The 19,138-nt window shown below is 42.9% G+C and overlaps 1 long non-coding RNA gene across 1 annotated transcript; it reads left to right on the top strand.

Moving 5' to 3' along the window:
• Positions 1 to 17,285: 17,285 nt before the first annotated feature.
• LOC145794815 (uncharacterized) lies at positions 17,286 to 18,132 on the top strand. The gene is made up of 2 exons (XR_014334752.1): positions 17,286 to 17,384; positions 17,677 to 18,132. It is a non-coding gene; the product is annotated as an uncharacterized LOC145794815 (long non-coding RNA).
• Positions 18,133 to 19,138: the final 1,006 nt, after the last annotated feature.

Below are 19,138 nucleotides of genomic sequence, written 5' to 3'. Positions count from 1 at the left end.
AATGGGCTTGATTCACAAATATACATCAGTTAGCAATGGGTTTTGTTTTTCTTTGGATCACCTATAATTTATTTGGATTGGTGTTTCTAAACCTTAAACCTTAAACTAATTGTGAGATGGGTTTTTGTTTTTCTTCTGCGCTGAAGGAAAAGCAGCAGCAGCAGCAGATGCCTAGCTCTTCGTCCTCCTCTCCAATCTCCTCCAGCACGTATGATTCCTGACATATGTAATATCCTTATCTATGTATTTGTACCATTTTTGTTTGGTAGATATGAAATTATAGAAGTGGCAAAACATGTGTAATGATTAAGTTCTAATTATTTCTGAATCTTTGATGAGATCTGTCATCTTGGTATTTGAATTTGATAGATTAGGTGATCTAGGTTTTCTTTTTTATTTATCAATGAGTTGGGTTTCAATTGTTAGGGTTAGATTCTCATTCTCAGTGTTCCTTTTGCTGCCATTTTATTGTTACAATCCAGAGGCTTCAATGTTATTTTACGTTGTTTATGGGTCATTTACATTGGGCTCCATACTGTTATTATTAGAATTCCATTCTCCCAAACCCACAATTTTATTAATTGAACTCAACTCATCTTAATCTAATACATTTTATCCAAGCACCAAGAACTACATTAGTTTTTGAATTGGTTGTGGTGACCATTGAGCGTAGAACACCATTTAGTGTACACTGGTTAGTTTTTTTATTTTGTTGTACACTGGTTAGTTTTTCCAATGTTCTGTAGAACACTATTGACTATTTTTTTATTACCACTGGTTAGTTTTTTATTTTGTTGTACACGGGTGATCCTCTTGTTGTTATCATAGCAGCCACAAACCTGGGGTGATGCTCCTGTTAAAATTAGAATTGGGTTATTGGGTTTTGATTAAAATTAGAATTTTCTTTGATTAGAATTAGAATTATTTGATTAGAATTCTAAAATTAAAATTAGAATTATTTGATTCAATTTCAGTTTTTCTGTTATTGGGTTTTGTGAATTTTCTTTTTGTTTCAGTGGCTTCAAGGTTTTGATAATTGATCGGTTTTTGTCCGATGCTGCTCTCCAGTTCTCCAGTCCTCGATTTGTATCTCGAACTTTGCTCACAAGGTAACCTTCATCATCTTCTGAATTTTTTGGGTCTATCTTTGCGCCTTCTTCCAAGGTATTAATTCCCTTTTCCCACCACTTTCGAATTGTGTTGATTATGGACATTTGACAAGTTCTTTGCATTTTCTTTGAATTATTTGATTCAATTTCAGTTTCTTTGCATTTTCTTTGAATTTTGTTAATGGGCATTAGTTTTTTTGTTTCAATGGCTTCAAGGTTCCGAGACAAATTAGATCTAATTTGATATAAATGGTGTTTCTTTTTAATATAGAAACTGGGCAAACCCTTTTTCCATTGGATTGATAATAGTTTATTACTTGAGTCTTTCAGCTCACAATTAATTGGAATAAGTTTTTTTTTTTTGGTTTTTTTTTATAAAAAAGACAAACTAATTTCATGACTCAGAAATTTTACCAAGTTTTTCTGCTAAACTACCAACTAAATTAAGCCTTAGAAAATGTAGGCTCCCACGCTCTTTACCATTGGTTTTGACAGAATGTCTGTGAGTCCTTCATATTGGTTTGGAATTTTAGGAAATTACGAGACATGAGCATCTTGAAGGAGTTGGAAAAATTTGTTCTTTACTTGCTCGCAAAACTTTTTGCTTTATTGTTGACTATAAACTGTGTTCTCACCAATTGTTTGCAGTTCTCCTTGCAATATCTGTTCCATAAATGAAAAATAATACATGGAAGTGAAAGGTATGCATTCCTTTTAAGCACTAAATTGTACAGATTCAGTCAGTTTGTTTGTTTGTTTTTTTTTTTTGCCAGCAAAGAACAACCACTTTCTATAATAGGAATGCACTTACAAATACTTGGTAGCATGGGATTTGTTACATTTGACAGGGACACAAATGCCTTGAGAGCCAGAAAAGTATTGATACCTAGAATAATAAACTCTAATTCCCTCTCAAAACAAGAATGAAATCAGAATCCAGAAAAGCCCAAAGTGTTGCAATAAAAAATAAAGAATAAAAAGACATCCAAATCGATTGCCCCCATTTTGGTCTAATAATAACCCAGACCCCTGTAACATCAATAGGGGCAATTTTGGCCACATTATTCTCCAACCATGAAAGCAATATCAGAATAATGGTTCCAGACCTTTCTGTTCAACTCAAAAATAAATAAACTTATCATTTCACAGCTATTCCCATAATATAATTTTGATTTCTGACAAACAAATAAGGTATGTGTACAGTACTTTTGAGATCACATAGTATGAACAAATATCAAAGTTCCGTTTCATTCAAGCTAGAATAAGCTCCTTTTGCTTAGGATATACATGTTTATAAACCAAATTCAATTTTATATCACATAATTCCTAACCATATAGTCAATTTTCTGTTAGGAACAGAACCCCAATTTAAAACAACATTATGCCAATAGGTGTTTAAACAATCATCTAAATATCGCTGACCTCTAATTCCACTTCTGTATGCCAGGCTGTTTTGGGAGATGATGAGCAGAAACTGGTTCAATGAGAGAAGAATAGTTTTGGCATCGGAGAGAGAGGATGACTTATTGAGAGAGTTCATGAAAAGGCAAAGAATTGGACATTAGTTAAGAATTGTAGGAAAGTAATCTTATTGACACTTTTTTTTTTCTTTTTCCTTTTTTAAATGTTGTGACTGAGGAGGATGAACTAGACACTTCTTGCTATTTTTGGTCTCAAAGGTACTGACTCAACACACATAGAGTTAATGAAATGTTTGATTCTTTAATGAGAAATGGGTGTTAATTTTTTAATTCATAAAATGGGTTTTTCTATATTATGAGTTTTTCTATTGTTTGCTAAATACTCATAAATATATACGGATCTATAAATACTTCTGAGTTTGCTAAATACTCTTTAAATGATGATATGGATTTTCCTATATTTATTGGGCTTTTTGTGTTTTTCTATTTTTTTTCCCCTTTATTTGGGAGTGGGGATTGGTAAGCTGTGATAAATATATATATATGTATATATAGTTTCAGCATTGCCTATTACTTTTTTAAGACCCTATAAACAATTGTTTCCTTACTATATGCTGTTGATTTGTTGTTTTATCCATTGAATTTTATTATATTAGTTTAGTCTTATAGTTTATTTAATTTCAATCTCAATTTTGTTGGCTGCTGCCCATGAGCTAACCAAATAGATCCAAAGGGGCTGGTTTGATATTTTGCTTATGATCATGTATTGCTTAACAAATATTCAAAATTTATTTAAGGTTGGAAGCAAAATGAATCTGAATGGGTGTAGGTGAAGATTGAAGAAGATGATAGAGGGTGACATACACAAAATTGATGGGACTAAACTGATATAATAAATGACTTTAGGTTTTTGAAAGAAAATAAATGGAGTTTTTTAAGTTGTATTGATTTGTAAATGATAGGAGAATTAAGTTAGTTAGAGTTTGCTTTTTGAATTTTATTTTATTAAATTCTTTCTTAAGAACACGTCTTTCTTAAATTTTCCCTCTAACCTTATGTGATCAATTAAAGGAAGTTCCAAAAAGAAAGAGTTGAACACGTCTAACCTTATGTGATGAACACGTCTTTCTTTCTTAATATTTTTATCAATCATTAATTTGTATTTGTGTTGATATTGTGTTGTGTTTGTTCGTAGTGTTTGCATTGGGTAACCAATTATTATTTTGCAACAATGTATGTGTTTGGTTTGAATTGGGTGGTCTATAAAAAAAACATTTCATTAGTGTGACAATGTGTGTGTTTGTTTTGAATTGGGTAGTCTCTTTTAATTATCATATTGGCTTTTTTTCTATTTTACAGGTGGATGAAGACTACAAGTGAATGGTAATATTGACTGCCTTTTTACAAGTCTACATTTCTTCAGGCTTAAGTTTTTCTTATCTCTCTAATGATTTTGTATTTATTGTTGTATAAACTAAACGTGCACTTCTTTGATTGATGAGTGTTGAAAGAGGGGCAATCTCGAGTGAGCAACAATCTCGAGGGCAGAATTGACACTATTTTTGGTTTTATCGTTGACAAACTTTGAAAATGATTGACGTTGTATAAAGTTAAGGATTATGGTAGATTGACGTTTGTAGACACCCCATTTTTGACCGTCCTCAAGACTTGGACGTCACCGTTTAAACACTCGGTGATCATCCTTGTTCGTGTTCGTTTTGAGATCTCGAAGGACTCGGCTGCGCGCCTTGCCTTAGGATCTCACGACTTGACTGTTTTGTGCTTGGTTGTGGACCAAGGACTTGTGGTTTTTGCACCTTAGGGTAGGAAGTGGCTTGTTAGCCATCCCTTAAACCCACCGGCCGTGGCATGAAGCCACCGGCCTTGCTTTCTTTCTACCGACCATTTGTTTGGTCGGTCGGCCCTGATATCTGGTCGGTCGGCCATTTATTTGGCTGATTGTCTCTTTTTTTGGCCGGTGCCCCCTTTCTGCCTTTTTAAGGCATTGTTCATACCAACTGTGCCAGCTGGAGTGCACGAACTTGTCCTCCATACTCGTGAATGGAGGACTTGCACCCTTTGCACCCTTGTGCTCTAAGCTTCTTGGAGAAGCTTAGACCCTTTGTCTTAGCTTCCTCAAGAAGACTTGCACCCTTTGTCTTAGCTTCCCCAAGAAGCTTGGACCTTTGGTCTAGCTTCTTGAAGAAGCTTGGCCCCTTTGCCTTAGCTTCTCTAAGAAGCTTTGGTCCCTTGTTTGTTCTATAAAATGAGGCCTCTCCTTTCATTAGAGGGGTTCAGCAAAAATCAGAGATATATATGATATATATATCACTCTCCCTCTATATCTCCCTCTCTCTCTTCATTTGTGTGTGTTAGAGTGTCCAAAAGGGTGTTTTGTTCTTAGTTTTGCACTAAAACACCTAGTGTTACACCATACCTTGGTTATTGAGGTGTTGAGAGGTTGTTCTTGGAGATTTTGAGTTGGTTTTGACTAGAAAAGGGGGCTGGAGTTTTGGTTCTTGAAGTGTTCTTCAAGGGTGAGCACTATTGCTTTATATTCCCCATTCTTGCACTAGATTTTAACCTACTTTGCATGCTATTTTGAGCTTTGTGTATAACTGATAAAAGTTCTGATTTTTCATGTTTAAGATGTTTCATTAAGGTCATTTTTGTGTTTGGGGTCGACCTCCCCCTCTTAGGCCTTGTTTGGCCCTTTTGTGCCTTCCTTGTTTGAGTTTTGAGAACTTTCGTGTATTGGCCTTCTCACCATTGAAATTCAGAGGATTTTCAGTGGTGGTGAAGGGGTTTTGAGGTCTTGTATAGGGGAGGGACACCCCTCTCTCCTTTTGTCTCATTTGCTTGTGTTTTCGGCTCATAAAGATAGCATGCATGCCTAGCTTTGTTTGACTTTATTTTAGAGGTTATTTGGTGTTTATCTAGCTTGTTTTACCTCTGTTCCATGTTGGTTCGTCGACCCCTTGCATGCACCATACACTTGCCTTGCATTCTTCTATTTTGCCTAGAGATGCATCTTGCATTTGGATCACCATGCTTGCATGTTTTGGCTTAGCTTTGTGAAGTTTTTGGTCCTGTTTGATCATGTTCTAGCTCTATTGGTTGTTGATTCGGTCATGCTTTCCATACTTTGTATAGCCTCTTTGCATTTTAGCTTGTTGGATTCGGGTGTGTGAGTCTTTAGCATGCATTACTTAGGCTATTTCAGTGATTTGGAATCACTTATCATACCATTTCAGTCCATGTTTTATGCTTACATGCCTGCATTTGATTACCCATTCAATGCCTTGAAGAGTTGTGGTCCTATGCTCCATGTTTGAGTCCTTGGTGTATGCCTTTTTGTTTAAATCCTTAGGCTGCCATATCAGTGGGTTTTGGGGTGTATTTTGACGCATTGAAACTCTGTTTTTGGTTGCATAATCCATGCCATGTGTGGTCATGATAGTTGTAGTGGAATGCTCCTTTTTACGCCTTAGTTTTAGGCCCATTGGTGTGCATGTTTGCATGAGCATTTGTCCATCATTTCCGTCACTTTTGGCCACTGTTTATGGCAAGGTTGAGGTCTTCCCTTTGCGGTTTAAGTCCACCATTGCATGTTCGTCGCACGTTTGTTGCATATTTGGTTCATTGTGTGTTGGCACATACTAGTTCCATTGTTTTTTTTTTTCATATTTGCTACATTGCATTTTACATGCTTGGCATATTGCACATTTGCATGTATAGGTTGCATTGCATTTGGCATGTTTTGCTAACTTAGCCTCATATTGCATACTTGATGCCGTTTTGTACACTTGAGCCATATTGCATACATACATTGCATTATGTTTGGTTTGGGGTGTCAAACCAAACATGGGGAATGAGGTGTGTTCGTGCTCAAAGTGACGAAACACGTCTCAATCCTCGGTCGCCGACGCCCTTGATCTCAACATGATAGGACGTGAAGCATTCACTCGTTTGTTGCATTCATTTACATTGATTTGCAAGCTTGGTGCCTTTGGCTATCATGCATCGAAATGCGTGGTTGGTGGCTCGAGGGCCGAGGGCCACACTTCCTTGAGTCTATAGAATGATAGGGAAAGTGGCCATGCACACATTGCTTTGAAATTTTCTTGCCATGCACTGTCTGTCCTCTGCTACTGTCAAAACAGGATTCTGCAGGAATATTTGGCCGACCGACTACGTACAGTGCCGCCCGACCAAAAATATCCGGCCGATGGCTTCACAACTGGTCGATGACAATTTATCAATGGCCGGTGGCATCCCAGAATGATCAGGGAGTGGTTCAGAAGCATCAAGAGTATTTTCACAATGCTCAGAGGTGCAGAACAGTGCAAACAGAGGCAACAATGACATGGCAACGGGTTTCCGGGCGAGGCGAATCGAGCATGCATCATCCCATCATTCCGAGGCGGGGCTGCGGCCACCTCCCTTCTGATTTTAATTTGTTAATTAATTAGAAGTTTTGTAATATTTAATTAGCTAAGGTAGTTAATTATTTATTTGGGTTTGTATTATTTATTCGGACCCTCCGAGAGAGGGCCAATTTTGTAATAAGTGTGCGTGCGTGTGTTGTATGTCTTCCAGCCCCACGTCTTTCTCCTTTTTATTTACCAGCTTATGATGGTTAGATTAGGACATGTTTCAATTAGCATACTTATGCTTGCATGTTTGCATACGTTCATTCGTATTGCACGCACCGGGCTCGGCGCATCATACCAATTGCATGGTATTTCAATTCCAACTTGAATACGTGTATTGAGTTGTCGCATTTCACATGCCATTCTTAGAATAGCCGAGCCAATCTTAGTTGCATTTTGCATGTGTTGCATTAGTCATCTTAACATGAACTAGGATCATGCATTGATTACTAACTAGTTTATGTTTTGGCTCGGAGTACTCGGTAAGTGTTTATGCTTTAGCATCCTTGCATGCGTGTGAGTGACTGCCATGATAGCATGCTTACCATGAGGCTATTTGCTTATGTGATATAACTGCTTGAATGCCTGTGGGTGAAGGTTGGATTATCCGAATTGGAACAATTCATCGACATGTGTGTTTTAAGCCCACTTGAGAGTGGCAAATCATCTCGTTTTCTAAGCCCACCCGAGGGTGGCAAATCCATGTCTTAGCCTACTTGCGGACAGCACTATCAAACCATTTTCAAAATAAACAAACATGAGATATGTTGTTCCAATTCAGGCGAACCAGTCTATACTTGTATGCTGTGCGCATCACGTAGTAAATCTAGGCTAATAACCGGAATAAGAATGCATAATATTTTCAAAACTCGATATCATGGTTAGTAGAGGCCGATCTTTGATCGGGTGAGCGGGGTTGCTCCCGAAGTGACCTTCCCCAATCGTACTGTAACAAGCCCGCGGGGGGGACCTCGCTGCTACAGTTCGGACTCGATTTGTGTCACGGTTCTTAATCTGAACCAAGGAGTCCAAATCTGGCAAATCGTTTTGAGAAACAGATTTTTGAAAAAGTAGTGCCAAACATGGACTGCTTTGCCAGATACAGAGTCGCCACCTAAATATTTTTAAAATGGGGAATTTAGGAAACCCTGACTCGGTGCCGAAGGCCACATGTCCGTCATCACCGGAGTTGTCTCGGCTCGGGAGCTTGGGTACGATCGGGGAAGGTCAGCTATGAGCACCCCATTTCGCCCGGTCCGAAGACCGGCCTCTACTAACCGTGATATCCTTTTTTGAAAACTTTACGTGTTCTAAAACCAATTATTAGCCTAGAATTACTATGTTATGCGCACAGCAAACAAGTATAGACTAGGTTGCCTAATTTGGAAATAAACATTGCATATCCGTTCGGTTTGAAAATGCTTTGGAATTTGCTACTCGCAAGTAGGCTAAAATACGGATTTCAACGAGTTTTTCCAACTCAAACAATCCAACCTTCACCCACAGGCATTCAAAACAGTTTAACACATAAGCATCTAGCCACATGTTAAGCATGCTGTCATGGCAATATTCACACTCATGTGATATGCTAAAGCAGAAATACTTACATAGTACTCCGTGCCAAAACAAAGAACTTGTTAGCAAACATGCATGATCCAAGTCCATGTTAAGTGCCTAATGCATCGCATACAAAATGTTACTAGAATAGGCTCGGCTATCCTAAACATGTTATGTGAAAATGCACAATTATCACATATTCAATTTTTGATTTGAAGTACGAATGCAATTAGCGTGATGTACCGAGCCTAATGCATGCAATACAAATGCATGGATGCACACATGCATAGCATAGGGTATGCTAAATTAAACGTGCCCTAATCTACCATCATAAGCAGGTAAATAAAAGGGAAGAAAGAAGTGGAGGTTGGAAGACATACACACCACCCACGCACACTTATTACAGATTTGCCCTCGCTCGGAGGGACCGAATAAATATTACAAATTAATTAACTACGCAAGCTAATTAATATTACAAATTAACTAATTTAATTAACAAATTAAATAAATTAATTAAAACAGGGAAACGCCTCGGGAAGCGCGCCACCATGCATGGGCTGCCTCTGTTTTCCTTCCTTTCCTCCTCTGGAGGCTGTCAAAGCCTCAGGACTGATCCCTTGGACATAGAGGATCACCACCGGCTGATTGAAATTGCCACCGGCAGTGTGGTATGGCCATCGGCACAAAATTGAACCTGTCGGCAGAGAAAATGGTGCCGGTCGGCACATTACACTGCCGGTCGGCAGAGTATTCCTGCAGAACCTGCAACTCACAGCAACAGAGGGCAAAACAAAGCATGGCAACACAATTCAAGGCATGTATGCACCAACCATGTCCCTTATCATGTTTGCGACTCAAAGGGGCATGTGCCTCGATTCTCGGACCACCAATCACGCATTTCCATACATGATGGCCCAAAGAACCAAGTATGCAATCTTTGATTTCAAATGCATGCATACCAATCAAACAAACTAGGCCCAATTCCTATCACAGATTCAAGGAACAAGGCATGCATGCAATGATGCAATGCAACCTAGGCATACAAGCTAAGAATGCAACATGGCATGGCAAGGCACTTATGCAAGCATACAAGCATACATATGGCAATGCAAACTAATGCTAAGATGGTCTTATACATGAATTAGGCAGCTCTAATAAAGCCTAAAATAGTGGCCAAAGTGCTAAAAAGTGAGGGCTAAATGGCATGCACACACATATGCACATAAGGACCAACACTCAAGCACAAAACAAACAACATTCAAGCACACTTGAAAGGGGCAAACAAGAGCAATTAGCATGCAACATAAGCATTGAAATCATGTCATAAAATGATGCCAAATCAAGTTATAAATCAAGTCAAGCATGCAACAAATGGCCTAGGTGTTCAAAGTAAACCAAAGTGGCATTGAGCTATACTTAACAAGACCAAACAAGGAATGCAATCATCAACCAAAAACAGAGTTTTGGGGCATCAATACAAGGCCTAAGGACCACTTAGATGGCATCTAAATGACCCAAAAAACAAAGGCATGCATAATGGTCAAAACATGAAGCATTGCTACACAAGCTTCCAAAGCATTAAAGAGGCATGCAAGGCAATCAAACAAGCATGGAAATGGGACTGAAATAACATGTGGAGGGACCCCAAATCACCAAATCGATGTGAAGATGTCATGCTACACATGCACATACTCAAGGCCAACAAGCCCAAATACAAAGGAGCTATATCAAGCATGCCAAAATCAACCCAAACACTTATGGACAGACCTAAAACATGGCAAAATATGCACATAATCTTCACATGACTAAGCCTAAAACATGCTCCAACAAAGGCTAACAACCTAAGGCATATTAAGGCATAAACAAGGCATTACATGGCAACTATGCTAAGCATGCATGGAGTACCAAAACCAACTTCAAGTCATGTTATATTATGGATATATAAGCATGAAAAACAGCCTAAACATGCTCAACACACACTCAAGCATAATGCTCTCTCAAGAGGCCAAAATATGCCCTTTTCAAGGACAACAAGGAGAGGGGGTGGCCCTCTCCTTCTTGGGACTTCAAGGCATCATCTTCACCACTGAAATCCCTCAAGATTTCAGTGGTGAAGAGACCTCAACACCAAAATCCCGGAGCTAGCACAAAATGGCTCAAAATGAGGCCTTTCAAGGCCTAAGGGGGGGTCAACCACCCTCAAACAACAAAACACTCTTAATAAACAATAAAGAGGGTCTAAAAACAGAACTTTTTTATGTTATACAATAAGCACAAAAACAGCTCTAAGATAGGTAGAAAATCAATGCAAAAATGGGGGAAAATGGGACTAGATTCTCACCCTTGAAGCCTTCTTCACAAATGGTGCTCCAATGGCCTCCTTTAGCTTGAATCCAACACCAAAACTTCAAAATCAGTCCCTTAGAACCTCAAGAGCCAAAGGAAGGTGAAACACTAGGTGTTTGTGTGCAATAGTATGAACTAAACACTATTTTACACACACAAGAGGGAAAAAAGAGAGAGATAGGATGTGTATCTAATCCTAACCCTAAAACCAGAGCTTGGTCTGTATTTTTCTCTCCCTCCAATGTCCAAAATCTCCAACCCTAGCAACAAGAGAGAGAGCTCCTCTATATAGAAGCTTCTTGTCTTGTAAAGCTTACAAGACAAGCTTCATAAGAGGGAGATCCCTCCATGCACGTGTATGGAGGGATGCAAAAGTAAGACAGCTGTCTAAAAAAATCTGCAAAAGCAGATGAACAGCAATCGGCCGGCCAAAAATGCCATCTTGGCCAAAAAGAGTGCCGACCGGCACAAAATAATGCTGACCGGCAACAAATAGTGCCGGCCGGCAAACTACATTGCCGGTGGCAGCAAAAACCAGCCGGTGGCATCTAGCCACTGCCGGTGATGGGTGGGGATGGTCTACAAGCCCCACCTTGCCTCTCAAGGGCAAGATGCAAGTGTTTGGTGCAAAACCAGACACTAAACGGTCGAGTTCGGGGATCCTGAGGCAAGGCGCGCGACCCGAGGCCTCCGGGAACTCCAAACGAACACAAACATGGATAATCACCGAGTGTTCAAACGGTGACGTCCAAGTCTTGAGGACGGTCAAAAATGGGGTGTCTACAGTTGCCCCTCTTTGACAGAACTCGAAAGTCATAACAATGACGGGAGTGAATGTCAAAGCCCAGAGACGACCCATTTTTGACAAGGCCGAAGACTTAGACAAACATGCAAGACAAACAAGGTATGCGCCCGGAGGCAGGGGCAAAATGCAAGACAATGCACAGAGCCGAGCATAACTTATGATCATGCAAAGAAAGCTGTAATGAAGCAAACATGCGACAGTTTTAAGCTAGCATACCAAACTACACTACAATGCAGAAAGGATGTAAGAGAATTATGAAATTCTCAATGCGTCTCACTCGGGAGACACAATACCTGTGCGGCTCGTCTGGTTGCACCAGCTTCAAATGAACCGTACATACAATATCGTGCCTGCAAAGAAAACAAACTTAACAGGTACAATATGGTTAGCAACATGCACAATAGCATACTCGAAATGCGTGACAGCGCAAAGCAAGTGGGGGGCATAACAATGCAGTGAAAATACAAACATGTAAGTGGAGCATGCGGTCTACGCAGGCAACAAAATTGATCATGAACATGCGGTCTACGCAGGTGATGATATTTAGCAAACATGCGGTCTACGCAATCAAAACATGCGGTCTACGCAGGTAATGAAATTAATAATGCGGTCTACGCAATCAAGACATGCGGTCGACGCAGGTAATGAGATTTGAATAAGTATGCGGTCTACGCAGTCAAAACATGCGGTCTACGCAGGTAATGAAATTAACAAACATGCGGTCTACGCAATCAAAAACATGCGGTCTACGCAAGTATTGAAATTAAACATGCGGTCTACGCAATCAAGACATGCGGTCTACGCAAGCAAAACATGCGGTCTACGCAGGTAATGAAATTAAACATGCGGTCTACGCAATCAAAACATGCGGTCTACGCAGGCAATGAAATTAAACATGCGGTCTACGCAATCAAAACATGCGGTCTACGCAGGTAATGAAATTGAACATGCAGTCTACGCAATCAAAATATGCGGTCTACGCAGGTAATGAAATTGAACATGCGGTCTACGCAATCAAAACATGCGGTCTACGCAGGTAATGAAATTAAACATGCGGTCTACGCAATCAAAACATGCGGTCTACGCAAGTATTGAAATTGAACATGCGGTCTACGCAATCAAAACATGCGGTATACGCAGGTAATGGAATTAAGCATGCGGTCTACGCAATCAAAACATGCGGTCTACGCAGGTAATGGAATTAAGCATGCGGTCTACGCAATCAAAACATGCGGTCTACGCAGGCAATGGAATTAACAAACATGCGGTCTACGCAATCAAAACATGCGGTCTACGCAGGTAATGAAATTGAACATGCGGTCTACGCAATCAAAACATGCGGTCTACGCAGGTAATGAAATTAAACATGCGGTCTACGCAGTCAAAACATGCGGTCTACGCAGGTAATGAAATTAAACATGCGGTCTACGCAATCAAAAACATGCGGTCTACGCAGGTAATGGAATTAAGCATGCGGTCTACGTAATCAAAACATGCGGTCTACGCAGGTATTGAAATTGAACATGCGGTCTACGCAAGTAAAGAAATGATTACAAACATGCGGTCTACGCAGGTAATGTAATTCATATGCGGTCTACGCAAGTAAAGAATTAACATGCGGTCTACGCAAGTAAAGAATTGACATGCGGTCTACGCAAGTAAAACATGATTACAAACATGCGGTCTACGCAGGTAGTGTAATGAACATGCGGTCTACGCAAGTAAAGAAATGATTACAAACATGCGGTCTACGCAGGTAATGTAATTAACATGCGGTCTACGCAAGTAAAGAAATGATTACAAACATGCGGTCTACGCAGGTAATGTAATTAACATGCGGTCTACGCAAGTAAAGAATTGACATGCGGTCTACGCAAGTAAAACATGATTACAAACATGCGGTCTACGCAGGTAATGTAATTAACATGCATGACAATGCAAAATGCAATGAGATGCGCAAAACAGCGCGACGAAATGCAATGCACAAAACAGTGCGATGGTTTGAAATGCACAAAATAGCGCGACGATTTGAAATGCACAAAACAGTGCGATGCGCAGAACAGCGCGAACAATTTTGAAATGCACAAAACAGTGCGATGCGCAGAACAGCGCGAGGTTTGAAATGCACAAAACAGTGCGACGCGCGCGAGGTTTGAAATGCACAAAACAGTGCGATGCTAAGTGCGACACGCAGGCCACACGGAGTGTAAATGGGCTTAAATGCGCAACAACGCATGTATTCCAGAATGCATGACAATGCGTGGAATGGAAATGCAATGATGATGCATGAGAAATGTGCACTATAATGCAAAGGGGTGCGTGTTGCAACGCATGTAACACGTGCATAACAATGCAAATGTGTGGCGCATGACAGCGCAAAGTAATGCACCGGAGTAGTGTGATGAATTCGTGCAACACACATGGGGCAACTTTTGAATTTTAAAAAAAAGGATACAAAAAGGATACACCTTGCATGAATTCGAGTGCCACGCACTGGAGACACGGCCCGCGGTCAAAACGGAGGCCGGTTGAATGTCGGAGATGCACTTTCTTGCACTTTGTTGAGCTATGAAGACCACGAACTTCTCATATGGCCTAAACAAGGTTGTGGGAACCCCACCGGCCGAAAGATGAGGCCACCGGCTGGCCATCGGCACAAAAACAATTCCATCGGCACAAAAAAGTGCCGGCCGGCACAAAACATTGCCGACCGGCAAACAGTTGCTGATGCGGGGCAGTTTTGACTTTTCACCTTGGGTGTTATAAAATAGGGCTTCAAGCCCTATTTCTTCACTTTTCCACCGCCGAAAACCCTTGCTCTCTCTCTCTAGAGCTTTTTCTCTTCCCCGTTTCTCCGTTTCTTCGCGTTCTACGCCCGTTTCGTCGTCGGATTCGTGTTTCTCTTCGCGTTTCGGACGTTTTCGACCGATCACATTCTCGTTTCGGTGCCTCGTTTGGCGTTCTCGCCTTTTGGGGGTTTGTTCCCCTCACTTTCCTCTTCATTTCCGTGCCCTTTCACATTCCGACCTTCCCGGTCATTTCCGACCTTCTCGGGAGTTGACTTTTCAGTTGACTCTTCGCATTCCGACTCGGTTTTCCTTTTCCGACCATTTTCACACCACTCTCTTCATGGCGGATGACATTCCACGTGGCGGGACTCCCCCGGACCACGAGATGGATCCCGGGGTCGAGCTCTTACCACTGAGCGAGCGCCCGTTCGACCCGGCGACCTACCGGCCGGCGATCCACGTTCTGCCCCCAGACGGCCTGCGTCAGTTCCGGAGCTTTGAGAGGTACGCGGCGCCTGAGCTACTACTACGCGAGCCTACCTCCCACCTTTCATTCGGCACTTCCGAGGTAACTCCCTTCTTTTTTGCTTTACTTTCTGCAATGTAGGATACAAAACTGCCATAGTTAGTTGTATTCTCTAACTGCTGAAATCTGATATGCTGTAAACCGTAGTTGACTGTAAACATACATACAACTGATATCTGCTTGAGACTGACACATGCACACACACTGCACTAGCCCCGAATCATTCAAACACACTGTACTCACTATATTCTACTGCACACACACCGGCACCCAGTATTCGTCTGAATCTGACAAACTTGCATACATGCTACATCTGTTCTGAAACACCCAAACACGCTGACACAGCACACGTATTTTACTGTAAGCACACCGGCACCCGGTATTTGCCTGAATCTGACAAACTTGCATACATGCCATATCTGTCCTTTCAAAACTGCATTTTGAATGTTGTCTTGCCACTGTTATTTTCTGTTTGCAGGAGGGTTCCCATACCATTCGCGGGTATGGGAATACTGGTGCACGGGAGTGGTATGATGAGCTCCCTGACGCGGTCCAGCGCATCGTGGACCGGGCGGGCTTCGGCACCTTCTGCCGAGGGCTCTCCAGGTTGTCCACATGCAGGCCTCTCCTTGCCGCTCTGGCGGAGAGATGGTGGGACACCACCGATTCTTTCCACTTCTCTGCTGCAGGGGACATGACGATGACCCCTTATGACTTCTCGATGCTCACAGGCATCGGGGTAGGGAGTGATCCGATCCCCTTCGACACCGACATGGATGAGTGGACCGCCGCTCAGGTCCATTTACTGGGGGAGGCCCCACCACTAGCTCATCCAGGCTTCGTGCGGTACTCCTGGTTCGAGACACAGTTCAGGGTTCAGCCCGCTTTGGAGGAGGTGCAGATGACCCCAGAGGACGAGGAGAGGTATGCTCGCGGCTTCCTCATGTTCCTGTTCGGGACTACCATCTTCGCCGACCGGGCGAACACCGTGCCTCTCTGCCTTCTCAGCGCACTGGTGGACGTCCGGGATATCTTGCACTACGATTGGGGCGGCGCTGCTCTGGCCACCCTGTACGGATATATGAGCTCGGCTTCTCGTGGCAGCAGCCAGCTGCTTGGAGGTTACTGGCGGGCTTGGGAGGTACATTTCTTCTCCGCTTTTTCACTTCTGTCTCGTACTTTCTGTACTCTGTACACTGCACACACTGCAGTCTGCTTTACACTTACTGTATACTGTACACACGGCACACACATACATTCTGCTTTACACTGACTGTACATTGCTCACACTGTACACTGTACACAATACACTGCACAACACACGGCTCTGCCATTTCTGCTTTATTCTGTATATTCTGCTTTATCCGATGGTCATACTGACATCTGTTTTGCAGTTGTGGGTTTACGCCTACTTTCCTAGGCTTGCCCCCGTGCCAGTCGCGGAGCCTCCTCCGGCTGTCCCGTTCTCGAGTCGCTTCGACGGGAGATGCACCCGGCGACCACGGGAGACATTCGGCTTCTTCCGCCGATATTTTGACACCATCACCCCGGCCGAGGTATGCTTTACTTTCAGTTCATTTAGCTTCGCTTCCCCACTGCATGTTTCAATAACAGTAGATAACAAACTGTCTATCACTTTCAGATCACATGGCGGCCATGGGCCTCCTTGCCGTCGGCGATGCGGGGTCGGTTCCCTGGTGCTGAGGAGACCTCGCGTTTTCGGATTTTGCTTGAGGGCCCGGTCTGTCGGGCTTGGTACCTGGGGGAGCATTTTCTACGCCAGACCCGCGGGTTACCTGAGCAGATAGTCCCGGCTCACCCTCCTGCAGAGATGAGGGAGACCGAGGGGCTGACCACTGAGCAGCTGGATGATTACTCCATCGGCTGGGAGGAGGCCGGCTTCCGAGGCACCGGCGACTATCAGGAGTACGTGCGGACGTACCTGATGCGACCTTTGAGCGGCCGTCGACCAGAGGGGGCCAGGCCTGTGGCATCGGCGGCTGGGGCCGGAGCGGGAGCGGGAGCAGGGGCTGGATCTTCGGGGAGGGCCCGGGTCCGTGGTAGGGGCAGAGTGCAGGGAGGACGAGGAGTTGGCTGGCCTGCCCTGCCTGCTGTACTGACTTTCCAGGGGCAGGGTGGGTCGACCTATCAGATCCCCTTCGCCCCTCCACCGGCTGGTCATGAGTTCATTGACGTCCCCGACTTACCGCCGGTATGTATTACTGCATTTTTGTACAGTCATTTCATTTCAGTTTACTTGATATTCCACAGAATATTGATGCATCTGATACTTTTGCAGGCTTCTTCTGGGTACACCCGTCAGTCACTGGCGATGAATGCCTCGATGATGGGGATGCTCCAGCGGACTTTTGACCTCCTAGCCGTCTACAGCATACCGGTATGTCCTTCTGACACTGGCCTCAAACCATTCATACACTGCTTTGCATAATCTGATGCACGGCACAACACCTGATACACTGATCTCACAGTATCTGAACACTGCATACACTGCATTCTGCACCATACTCTGTACTGATAAACTGCTCACGACATTCTCACACTGTACTCATATACTGCATTCTGCACTGTTAAACTGCTCACGACATTCATACACTATACTCGGCATTGCATTCTGCACTGATAAACTGCTCACGGCATACTGATGCATTTCCCTTTTGTGCACTTTTCAGCCTCCTTTCCAGATTCCCATGGCAGGAGGTGCTCCAGCTAGACCTGCTGTCCCTGCTCGGGGGAGAGATGAGGAGGGCAGGATATTTCCCCGTACCAGGGGAGGGCGTACTCACGTCGGGAGTAGCTCGCGAGCTCCAGTCCCGGATGATGACGACGACGAGGAGTCAGAGGCGGAGGGAGGGTCATCGGAGGAGGAGACCGGAGGCGATTCTAGCTCGGGCTCTGACGACGACGCTGATGATGCTCCTGGACCCTCATCCAGGAAGAGGACCAGGACAGACTGACGGCCCTTCGGAGTGCTTGACACAGATGCAGATTTTTGCTATCTTCTTCTTTCTGTACTTTTCTCTTTGGTTGGTAGATAGATTACCTTGTACTGCCGCAGGCAGATTTTGTTTCCAAAACTGGTACATTTGAAAAGATAGTGAAATGAAACAGACTTTTTATCTGAAAAAGTGTTCACATTTATACATCTCATGCATTGCATCGCATCTCATCATGTTACACCTCAATGTAAATGAAATTGATTGGTTATCTGAAAATTGAACACTTGCACTGTAATAATCAGATAACTTAAACAACCAACAGCAAAATAACCCAAGCAGCCCACTGCCTGATTCTGGACACACAGCCCTTGCTTTACTGGGGATTAATCTGCACACAGCCCATAACACAGCATTCGGTTCATTCTGCACACGGCAATTTCTGAACAAACAGCCCAATCTGACAAGACGGCCTCAAAGGTGGAACCGGTTGAAGTTAAAACACATTCAAATGTAGAGAATGGCACAGCATTCTGAGCATAGATGATTTTTGAAATTGAATGAGGGTTTTTCAAACCGGGATATCGAGCCTACAACTGAACACAGCGGGGAAGACTCAAATATAAAGGTACACGACCTAGCACGACGAGACACGCTCGGAAAAGACCAAAAACAAGGGTTGAGGTAAACAAAACCAAAGACACGACACACAGACGCGTAAACGAAGATGGGGGACCTCAGATCACGAGGAGCCAGTTTCTCTAGGCATTGTTTCCCACCTTTTCTGATTTGTGATTCTCACATCACTCGACTCTCAAGCTCGGATTTTCTCTCGAAACCCTTTTCCTCGCTTTTCTCTCAACTTACACCTCTCTATTCTTCATTCTCTCATTTTTCATCCCTCCCCGGGGTGATTGATGGATAAATAGCAAGGTGTGGGTTCATGCTCAACACCGTTAGCTCACGGCTATTTCTTCTGGCGGGCAGAGTGCTCTTCTGGCAAGTACGTCGATGATGGGGGAAAGACAGAACGCCTGGCTTAACTGTGCCCCTAGTTCATCATTTTAACCATTCTTTGTTTTTGCTTTCTACTAAAACAGTTTTGATCAAAATGAGAGTCGGATTAACGTACTTGTTCGATTTTTGATTTGAAAACCGTGCAAGTCAGGCTGCAAGCACTGAAAATTTTCCTTTTTTG

The sequence above is a fragment of the Camellia sinensis genome, chromosome 7 (assembly GCF_055761805.1).
Source record: "Camellia sinensis isolate YWXY chromosome 7, ASM5576180v1, whole genome shotgun sequence".
In the NCBI taxonomy this organism is placed as follows: Eukaryota; Viridiplantae; Streptophyta; class Magnoliopsida; order Ericales; family Theaceae; genus Camellia; species Camellia sinensis.
The sequence above is the reverse complement of the archived record's forward strand: the minus strand, read 5'-3'. Positions and strand labels throughout refer to the sequence as shown.